The sequence below is a fragment of the Stegastes partitus genome, unplaced genomic scaffold (genome assembly GCF_000690725.1).
Source record: "Stegastes partitus isolate 25-593 unplaced genomic scaffold, Stegastes_partitus-1.0.2 Scaffold74, whole genome shotgun sequence".
NCBI lineage: Eukaryota > Metazoa > Chordata > Actinopteri > Pomacentridae > Stegastes > Stegastes partitus.
Genome location: NW_007577805.1, coordinates 1,171,377 through 1,182,586, shown reverse-complemented (window position 1 = coordinate 1,182,586; position 11,210 = coordinate 1,171,377).

Here is an 11,210-nt window from a genome sequence, read left to right as displayed (position 1 = left end):
GTAGTTAGCATGAGCTTTAATACAACTTTAAAGTTTTGTAAAAAAAAAAAAAAATACAAATACCAAACATTGTCACCTTTCTCATGATGGAGGAAAACAGCAAAAGAGACCAAAACCATTTTTCATAACAGGCTGTAAACATGTTTATTTCTCTTTCAAAGTCGGACATTTTAACAAGGGGGGGTCTTTGGGGATTGACTCATGTGTGGTCAACCTCAAGTGGTCATTCAAGGAAGTGCAAATTTTGGCATTTCAGCATTGGCTTCTTGTTTTCAGCTCCGTTGCCTCTTGGGTGGCCCACAAGTTTGATCCAGAAACCTGAAAAACAACATTACAACAGCCACTCGATGGATTGCCCTGGAATTATGTTCACGAGGGGGACCAGTCCGACTGACTTCTATAATTTTGCTGATTTACTCTCACACTTACATCACCAGTTTAAGTTAAATATCTTCACAGATATGCTATAGACTTGCACAATCCTCTGACTGTGGATTGGTGAGCCCAGTCTCACTCCCAACTTGTCGCATACTACCACTTAGTCAGGACACATTTGAATGCACTGGGCACCATTTAGCAAAGAGTCGTTTAGGAGAGCTATAAAAATCTGTAATCACCAGAAACAAAAGCCATGAGTCACATGTTCTCTTGCTGGTGTTCCCACATGTTACAAAGCGATGGCCTTGTCACATGTGGTAATATGTAGTGGATGCTATGAAAGGGTACATATTTATTACCCAAACCATGATCTTCTCCTCATCCTAAGCAAGAAATGTTGCTGTTTAAATTTATCCAAACAACAAATGAAAGCGAGACTTTCTGTAAGGAAACTGGACCACAGAAAAACAAACAATGGTCTTACTACAGAAACTTCAGTTTCCTGCATGAAAATGATGTGACTTTGGCTTCCACCACCTTTCTAGCTTCTACTGAGGCTTTTTATTGAACTAGAGAAACTCCTAAACGTCAATCGCTGTCACATATTGAGGATGCAACTGATGCCACAGGACACCTTGTGCATATCTCTGACACAGCAGGTCTTGACGATTTATCAATAGCAATAGATTCAACTGTGCTGTTTGTCAATCCTGACTTTTCCCATTAGCGCCACCAGCAGGTTGACATTTGCAACTCAGAATGAAAAAATAACTTAATAAATATTGGATTGATTGCCATAAAATTTCTTACAAGTTTTACAGCTCATTTGAATGATTTTCTAACTTCCCATCTAGCGCCACCATCTGGCCAAATTGTCCACCACTGCTGTTTAATCAACGGTTTGGTTTTCTATCCAGTGAGCTTTTTCTGCCAATGCTGATGAGAATCTTCAGACAAATGCTTTAGTATAATTATGGCAATAGTGCCTGCAAGGAAGAGTAAAAATTAATTACTTTTTTCTCTCCAGCATCTTTTATGCATAACAGCTTGGCTGTGTGACGTCTCTTTTTTAGCTGATTAACTCCCTTCAGAGCTTTGCAAAGGCAGCAGGTATGTTTTCCATCTGCAGTGTCTAATTTATTGATGTGCATTGCCAAAGTGTGATTACTCGCACCGAATCCACTGTGGATACCTGATTTTGTCTTGAGCACAACCAGCACCTGCTGTAATAAAACCACACAAACTCCTCATTGTTATGTCTTGGTGTTCTTCCTTTGCGGTTTATCTGATCGATGAACTGTCAAAGGATTTCGGGACAAGATTTTACTGTGATAATCACAGAAAACCCATCTGCACTGTCACATCTGTTCTCCGGTCGAATGTATCACGTTCCTCTGGACAACAGCAACTCTAAAGCATCACGTTTTGAAGATTTATCATTGGAGATTGGCTGATTTAGTTGGTGGAGTTTAAAGCGTCTGAAATTAACAATAAAGATGATCTCCTAATCCCCCCACAGACTTAAAAATTAGACTTCATTTTAAGGTAATCAATAATAATTTCTACAGTGTTAAACCAAATGAAACGGCTCCGTCTCCAGAGAGAAACGGGGTGAGGGATTTTTGATATTTTGTATATTTCATATTCACATATGAATTAACATATTCACATCATTACCTCTTCAGAGTTACAGCACTCTTCGTAGCTTCCAGTCATTGACAGAGCTATCCAACTGCTACATCCGTCCTGTCTGCCAAAAATACAAGTAGATTTTTTTTTTTTTTTTTTCTCTGAGCCACAGTCAGTGTTTTGGCTGTTTGCCAGCCAGCACTCCACTCCGCCGCCTCTCCTCTTTTCCTATCCCAGGAACTTCTGTTGGGCTGGGAAAGAGCTTCGAAGAACTCCTGCAGCGCACCTTCCACGTCTCGGAGAGATTGTAATGATGGGCACGATTTATTTATTTATTTTTTTTCTTCCCTCTTCGCACCCAAGGCGAACTAATTCACAGGCATAACAAATAGGTTCCAATCTCTGTGGCCTAATGAGAAACCAGAAGTCATCCACGTGAGTAAAGCTCTCGACGGGGTGAATTTTAAACTTAAATCTTGTAGGAATTTTTATTTTTTTTAAACTTAGCCTTTTCTGTTCAGGGCAAAACACTGTTAGTTTCTCTTTTTCCTCTCACTGTATTTACTTTTAGCTACTGCTCCTCTCAGGCTTCGTGGTCCCCTCATTACAAATACTGTATAAACCCAGTTAGTAATCCAGAAGAGCAGATTGGACCGCTGACCCCCTCGACGATTAAACCCTCCCGGCCGTAATAACCAAATCCAATGGAATTAATATCCACCCATAAAAATAAAAATACAGAGCTTGACCATCTCCCTGATTTCTAATTAATTGTGCTGCATAATTTCCCTTTAGATTTGGTCACGATACTTAATGTTAGCGCTCAAATTTACAGCGTAATTAGTGTAAAATATAAGACGCCCTCATCTCTCATTCTTCCTCTGGTGGGTTCTTATTACCCTCATCACAGCAATTGCTTGAAACTCAATGCCAGGCACCAGCAACTCTCACATGCCCTGTTTTTTTTTGTTTTTTTTTGCATGTCAGAAGACTTCACCGTGGTCGTAAAAAGCCAGCAGTGGTCTCAACGCTTTAGGCAACACATAATGAGGACAGGAATTTGCATGTATGAATGCAGTGCCGGGACATTTTTACCTCAGCAATATGGAGTTATTCAAGCTGACTAAACTACAGTATGTTAACAATACTAGGTGGAAGTAACAATTATTTTTCAGCGTTAATTACTTTAGCACGAATTATTGTCACCCTCAGAACCTCAAAATCCTTCAGCAGGTTTGAACGGCATGTTGTCTTGAAAAGAAAATTGCCTAAAGAACACCATTCTTTAGAGCCAAACGCTATCTATACAGAAAGAATTGTCTTATTTCCAAGGTTTTCTCATTCACTTATCTGTGATGGCCTTTTCTGTCGGAAAGCGTCCCCAAATCTAAGCATAAACTGTGATCAATCCCTTAATTCCACATGTCTGACATGTATCCCCCCAAAACGTTTGCTCTATCCAGACTATTGTTTAAAAAAAACAAACAAAAACTTACAATTGTGCACTGGCCAGCACAACCATGACACCCTTATTGATTCACTCATGAGAAGAATTCAGGGACTAGATTGAACTGCAGGCTGTGTTGACGTAGCACGAAGAGGATACAAGTGTGAAAATAAATTAAAAATGTAAATAAAGTATCTATAGTATGTAGAGTCACCGTTATTTCCAGTGTTGGCAACAGCTGTGAGCACTCGGAAATAATGTTGTACATGTTGATTCCAGTTTTTTTTTCTTTTCTATAATACATAACCAAGACAATTCAAGCTCCAGTTTTTCTTTTTTGATTTGTGACATTAAAACTTTGATTTGTTGATTATATATACTGTATTGACCCTACTAGCTACCACTGCCCCAAGTTACACTGAAACACAAAATGTTTTTGAGTTGACGGTACTTCCAGACATGGCTGTGCTGTTTCCATTGAGGTGCAAAATTAGCCAACAAGGAAAAATTTAACAGGTGCAGAAAAACACCCAGTAACTGCCTGGAGTTCAGAAGCTTCATTATTAGTTTAAAAATGGTAAAATAGTGAAAAATGTCCAGCATATTTTCCTGAGTTTTAGGTAATAATCAGATACACCTGTCAATAGAACATACCATGCATGCTAAGTGTTAAGGTACGGAGCCCCGGAAGGGACAGGGAAGGGGAAAAAAAAAAAAAAAACACACACACACACAGGGAGAGAAAAAAACAAATAAAAATAGAGGTATTTTATGCAAGATGTCACAAGACTTCTTCGGGATCTCGCAAAAAAACTTTTCAAAATCTCGCAAAAGTCCTGTCAATCTGGACGTTTTGTGAAAACTCTGCCTCTTGCTAAGCACTGCTTGAATGTCTTTATGTTTTTGGCCGATTTCAAAATAAAACTCAATAAAACTCTATTACAGGTGGGTGTCCTCCATTGTCATTCCTCCATACTGCCAAAAAGAGCCTTCAGTATATAAACCTATAGTTTTGCAAAAGTTATAGCGAGATCCCGACAAAGAAAGTATCCTTAATACGGAGCTTGCAAGATCTCACAAAACTTTCTCGGGATCCTGCAAGTTCTGTCTTAAGGATACCAGTGGAAATGTAGTTTTTTTTTGCAAAATATACTTGGCGATTATTTTATGTTTTTATTTTTCGTGTTGTCTTGAAGAATTCTCATATTGGTAAAGTTGGCAGAAAGAGATGGTGAACATGTGTGGGTTTCTGTGCTTGTAAGGATGGAAGCCCTACAAAGACCTGACCTACCAAGACACCACTGGTTAGACCGCCTGTTACGTCCATCCCAGCAATCTAAAACCCCAAAATACTATTTTTACAAGAGGAAAGTAGCAAATTATTCAAGTTTAGAGGAAGAAAACCAGTTGATGTTTGACAGGTTTGCTTGATAAATGACTCAAAACGGAATACAAATTTGTCATTTTGTTGACAGCGCGTTTGCTGATAGTCGGGACCTCCCAGGGAGTTTGGAGATTAAGCTGATGGATACAAACAAAAACAAAAATAGTAAAAGAAGCTTAGACACAGTTATATTTTTGCACTTCTCTGTAAAATTACAGATGTGTTCACCTCTCAGATAAAGAGGAGACAGAACTCCCACACATTGTCCTTTTATTTGCAGTGACTTATTGGAAATACTTCGACTATCATCAGGTAAAACTGAGGTACAAAGAACGTGGCAGGCAGGTAAAGACCACAGGTGAGGCCACTCAGGGACAGAGACCTTTCAGGTGATCAGCTGCTCAGGCTGAATGCATTTAGTCAATTAGAAAGCACGTCATACCTTAAAACCTGGACATTCAACAATCTAGAAAAAATAGCAACAACATACGCTCTTACACTTTGAGTATATTTTATGTACCCCATAACTATTCCTCTGAATACGCACTGAAAACAAACAGTTTGTGAGATCCTGTGGCATGTTCTGTGATGCACATTTGTTTCCCTTTTTGTTTTCAGCTCTTCCATGATCAAATGAGGTGCTGCAATGTGTTCTGCATACCCGTTATTAGTGAAAGTAGGGCTGGGCGATATCAGCAATTATTGATCGTTTTTATTTATCTACTTTAAATAAAAGCCAGGAGGGGAAACAAAACATTTGAATTTTATCACCTCACTTTGAATTTAATGACTTTAGCATATTTATCAAGGTCCAAGGTAAAACCCAGAGGTGCAACAGGAGGAGGCAGCTGCACCGCATTGAGCTTTAGGCCACGTTTACACATAGCCAGGTATTTAAAAAAACGGATCTACGCTTTCAAAATAACATTGTTCACACTAGATGACGGGGCTGCAAGGTGGCACAGTTGGTAGCACTGTTGCCTCACAGCAAGAAGGTTGCCGGTTTGCGTCCCGGTGGGGGCACCGGAATCTTTCTACGTGGAGTTTGCATGTTCTCCCCATGCAGCGTGGGTTCTCTCCGGATTCTCCGGTTTCCTCCCACACAGTCCAAAACCATGTTGAGGTTAATTGGTGATTCTAAATTGTCCGTAGGTGTGAATGTGAGTGTGCTTGGTTGTCTGTCTCTAAGTGTAACCCTGTGATAGACTGGTGACCTGTCCAGGGTGTTCCCTGCCTTCAGCCTGAGTCAGCTGGGATAGACTCCAGCCCCCCATGACCCTAGTGAGGATTAAGCGGTGTATAGATAATGGATGGATGGACACTAGATCGCTTTTTTTAAAAAATCTGCGTTTACACAAACATGTTGTTAAGAGCTGCTATGAGCGTGCCAAACCTATAGGGGGCAGTGTAAGGAGAAGCATAAAGCCATGCTAGCCAATCACAATCCTGGGGGGGGGGGAAATTCCTGACATAGTGTTACTCTGAGACATACCAAAAGTATAATATTGTTTATTGTCATTATGGAAGAGATGCTTATGGATGAATTAATTTACATTTATATCATTTTTTCTCCTGTTAGTTGTAGATTGTTGAATGCTCTTTTTTTTTAATAAAGATGTGCCTTCTAATTGGCTAAATACATGCACCTGATGGCTCGCCTGAGGACGTGTTGTTATGTCTGATGTGTTCTTTGTTCTCCACATGTCATATTATATTTACAGTAAAATGTATCGCAAGTATAAGGACACAAATCAGGAGTTTCATCTTCTCTTACCAAATGTTCACAAGAAACTGAAGGTGTCCATGAACCTTTACAGTCAAGATTTGGCCTCTCAGAGAAAACTGAAGCCATTTTTGGCTGAACTGATTAATACTCATGTCTACATCAGGGCAAAATCAGCAGCTTCATTCATCAAACTATGTAGAACAAGATCTAAATCTGGGTGGAGGTACACATGTAGGCATGCTCAGTGCACGCTCAGCTGCGTGCCATCAGCAGTGATGAACATCCTACACTGCTGCACTTAGGATCTCATTTACATTGGAACGCAGCCCCAATAAGTAATATATGGTAATCCACTTCTGCTGGTGGCACACTTGTTGCAGCCAGCGTGGAACAAAGAGAGAAGGTTTGAAAATATGAGTGAAAATAGTTACGTGGAGGATTATCATAAAGACATGGGGTGGGGACAAGCGGCTGAAGAAGTTAATAATGTATGTCTGGTAATATGAGCAGTTTGAGACGTCAAAAAGAAGTAATTAAAAAGAGGAGAACAATCCTCATCATTACTGCCAAGACGAAGAAAAAAAAAATCACTTCACCCTGTAGAAGGTACCCAAAACTCAGAAGCAACAAGATCTTGTTGTTTGGGAACTCAGATGCTCTTTCTGTACCTCGCTGACCTCTTCCAAAATGTGACCGGGTTACAAGTTAGACTGGCTGCAAGGAACAAAATCCACTGATCAGCCACTCAGCACGCTGTGCAAGAAGGTCCCTGAGGTCCCTAACAATGCAATCCATTCACCAGTTATGCAGGCTTACCCACTGTTTGCTTTATTTCCAACAGTCTGTGGATGTGCATTCTTATGAATTCACTTTAATTAAGTTAGCCTCAACCATCTCTACCTTGTGGATGTTGTTTGTAGCACCTGTGCTGATATGGTTTCAACAATTATACTGATTGGATTGAGAGTGTGTTTTGTACATCTCATTGTAATTACCTTCTCCAGAAGGCAAATCTGCATGATCAGAAGCACTTCTGAGCTTATGCACAATCTCACACACACAAGATAATGTTGCTAAACTACAGAACTGTGCTAACAAACACTGACAAATGAAGCCCATGGCCTCCTACAGCAGCACCACTAGGTCTCAACACATACCAGTAATTTTGTGATGTTGAGAAACATTGTTAATTAACATATTGCCAGGATTCGACTGTTTTCTCCGCAGTACGACAACTGCTTTGCCAACACAAGATCCACTTGGAGCAAATAAAGCACAGTTCTACTCTCTGATAATGTCTAGGTACTGACAGCCCTTTGTTAAGATCATGGAAGGATTGTGGTGAAAGCAAAATATTAAAAAACCAAAAGGTTAAGGTTGAGTTTATGTTGTCGTCTAATTAAAGCCACAATCTTTGTCTTAACATTAATCGAACCGATTTAGATGCTTAAACCTGAGCACAGGCAGGATTCAAGACCAACTTTCCTCCCACTGGTGTCAAAGTCCTGCACTTTGTGCAGCTACCAGCCTCCACGACCGCCTCCCTGTGACTCTTCTGTGGTGTGTAATGTAGCGCCTCTTAAGCTACAAAAATAAGAATGTTGCCAGGGAACATCCAGGCAGCAATTACATCTCCTCACAAAACCCAGCTGGGAAAACAATTAATAGTATATACCTTACACTTCTAAGAGGCTGGGTCTTTGAACCCATGGTCTGATGGATGTAGACTGTGGGTAGAAGCCAGGCATCCATCCATCCATTATCTATACACCGCTTAATCCTCACTAGGGTCGTGGGGGGCTGAAGTCTATCCCAGCTGACTCAGGGTGAAGGCAGGGGACACCCTGGACAGGTCACCAGTCTATCACAGGGCTACACTTAGAGACAGACAACCAAGCACACTCACATTCACACCTACGGACTATTTAGAATCACCAATTAACCTCAACATGTTTCTGGACTGTGTGGGAGGAAGCTGGAGAACCCGGAGAGAACCCACGCTGCACGAGGAGAACATGGAGACTCCACTCAGAAAGATCCTGGGTGTCCTCACCGGGACGCGACCCAGCGACCTTCTTGCTGCGAGGCAACAGTGCTACCAACTGCACCACCTTGCCACCCAATGGCAACACATTTCTCACAATTTTCTCCTTGTCTTCCACTTTTTATGTGCAACCTACCACACCGAAAATTAGTAGTAAAGCATCCCAGATATTAGCCATTTTCATGACCTGTTCCACCAAGTTCCCCAAATACAATTGAGGCGACACTCTTGCTGCATGCTAAGATGATTGATATTGGTTTTATCGAAGTACTAACACACCAGAGTATCTTCCCCCTTTAGCAGAATGAGTTCAGGTGCAGTCAGACCGTTCTGCACCAAGCTCTGGCAGCACAAGAATACAGTCTGACCACTAATAAAGTCACATCATGCGATATTAGATATGACTTGGGAAAGATAAAAGATTCACAGCATCTGAACTAATTGTGTAATTGTCTAATAATTCCACCGATGTCGATCTCACATGTGAAATCAGCTCTTTTTCTGTCTGATTTTAATGAGTCAGTCTCCGCCAGATGCTTTCTCCAGATGACAGATCATCACGGATCTACAATCACCACAGTCGGCGTCTTGAAATCAGTGCAGACTAAGTACATGCCTCCTTTTGCCACCGAGTTTCTCCTCCATTCACCAGCAATAATTTCTAATTTCCTTTGCACTGTCTTGCTCCACTTGGCAAAATCAATTTCAATTTCTTATTATTTAGAGACAAAGGGAGCCACGCTTGGCTGAGAATCTTTGATCTAGCACCAGTTTACTCCACAGTCTTTCATAATTTGCACCACTAAAGTAGACCACGTTCTCATCCTCCTCCAGCCGCCCTCACTCTCCGCTTCATTTTGTTGCCTCAGCTGATCGAGCTCATCGTGGGTCAGATTTGATTACAAGAAGGAGGCGGCTTGTGCCAAGTAAAATCTCCTTTTGTGATCAACGTACACGCTGGCCGTTTGACAGTGTACAGCTCTCCGGCTTGTTGTCGTCCACACATTATAAGAACGCAGCGTCTGGAAGCAAATGAAGAAAAAAAAAACCATAAAAAAGCATTTGCATTTTTATGACTCATGCTATCTGCCTGTCATTTCCCATGAAATCACTCTGAATTTGGCATTCTAACTTAATGACACACCAGAAGCAAATACAAACGTTCATGCCCAGATAGAAATGCAATACACCAGGAGTTGCTTTGTTTATTTTTTTTCAGAAAAGCTGAAAACTTCTACCAATAAGATCTCTATTCAGTTGTTGATGCAGTGAAAGAAACTTTTCTTTAAAAAAAAAAAAAAAAGCTCCAGCTCCTGCTTGCAATTGTCACATAAAGTTTTGGAGTAATTTTCCATTGGGATGGTTTTACAGCATTCTCACACAGCGTTTGTTTTGGCTTTAATCATCTCTAACTGATAATTAGACAAGGGTCTTGCCACCATCACGCACACAGCTCCTAGCGGGCCCCGCTTTCCCTGCGAATTACACTTCAATGGGGGTTGTAATTTTCAGTTGTCTCCATATGAAACAGCGCTGCCTTTTTCTGAGCGGGAGACAATTTAAAAGTTAAAGACAGAAGGGGGGATAGAAGAAGAAGAACAAAGCTCGGCGAAGAAACACACAGATTGAACTTTTAAATATGCCCCTGTCTGCACACAAAGGCACAAGTTTCCATCATAGCTGTGACGCTCGCGCGAATCGGACAGATTTAAAACGTGTAATCTGAGTGTTTGTGTCTCAGCTCGGAGAAGCAAGAAAAAAAAAGGCCAAATTGGCTCTTCTGGTGCATTTTTTTTTTATATCAAAGCAGCTGTCTGGGTGAGTCATCGCAGCGTGGAGCTTTTGTAGGTAGGTGAGGTATTTAGAGGCTACAATAACCTCCGCACCAACAAAAAAAGCAGCGTCCTCTTATGTTCCCTTCATCGCAGTCACAGGTGGAAGCGCTATTAAAAAGGGGCTCGAGTATCTTCAACAGGGCAGACCTGGAGCCGAGCCAAAACAGCAGCCTGTGCGGAGAAGACAAATGCCCGTTCTCTCGCTTTCCCTTTATTGTACCAGCAAGGTGAAGGTTTGGACAAACTCCAAGTGAAGGATGACCGACCGCGGCCATTCATATGAGGCCGTCTTTTGAGCTCAAAGGTTACAAATCAAAGTGCCGTGTACTTTGAGGATCAATGCCCGGAATTGTTGGTGTTGTTTGTAGTCCACCAAAACACTGTAACCATTAAAGGGGAGGAAATTTGTCTTTGCGAGGATGGATATAGTGGTATGTTTGTGTGTATGAGTCCAAGTTATAGCACTAAGTCCAGCATTAAAGGAATCATTGTCAGACTTAATGCTGGCTGCAAAATCAACAGTTTTTCTACACATCCAACAATCTATGCAATATGGATATTTTTATATTTATGAATCTATGCGATATGAATACAATTCATGCAATGTTAGTACTTCTGTATCAGTATTTGTTCTCATGTTTGATTATGGTGATGTTCTTTATATGCATGCCCCTGCTGCATCCCTTAAGGCAGGGGTGTCAATCTCAAAAACACAGTGGGCCAAAATTTAAAACCTGAACAAAGTCGCGGGCCAACATTGAACAAAT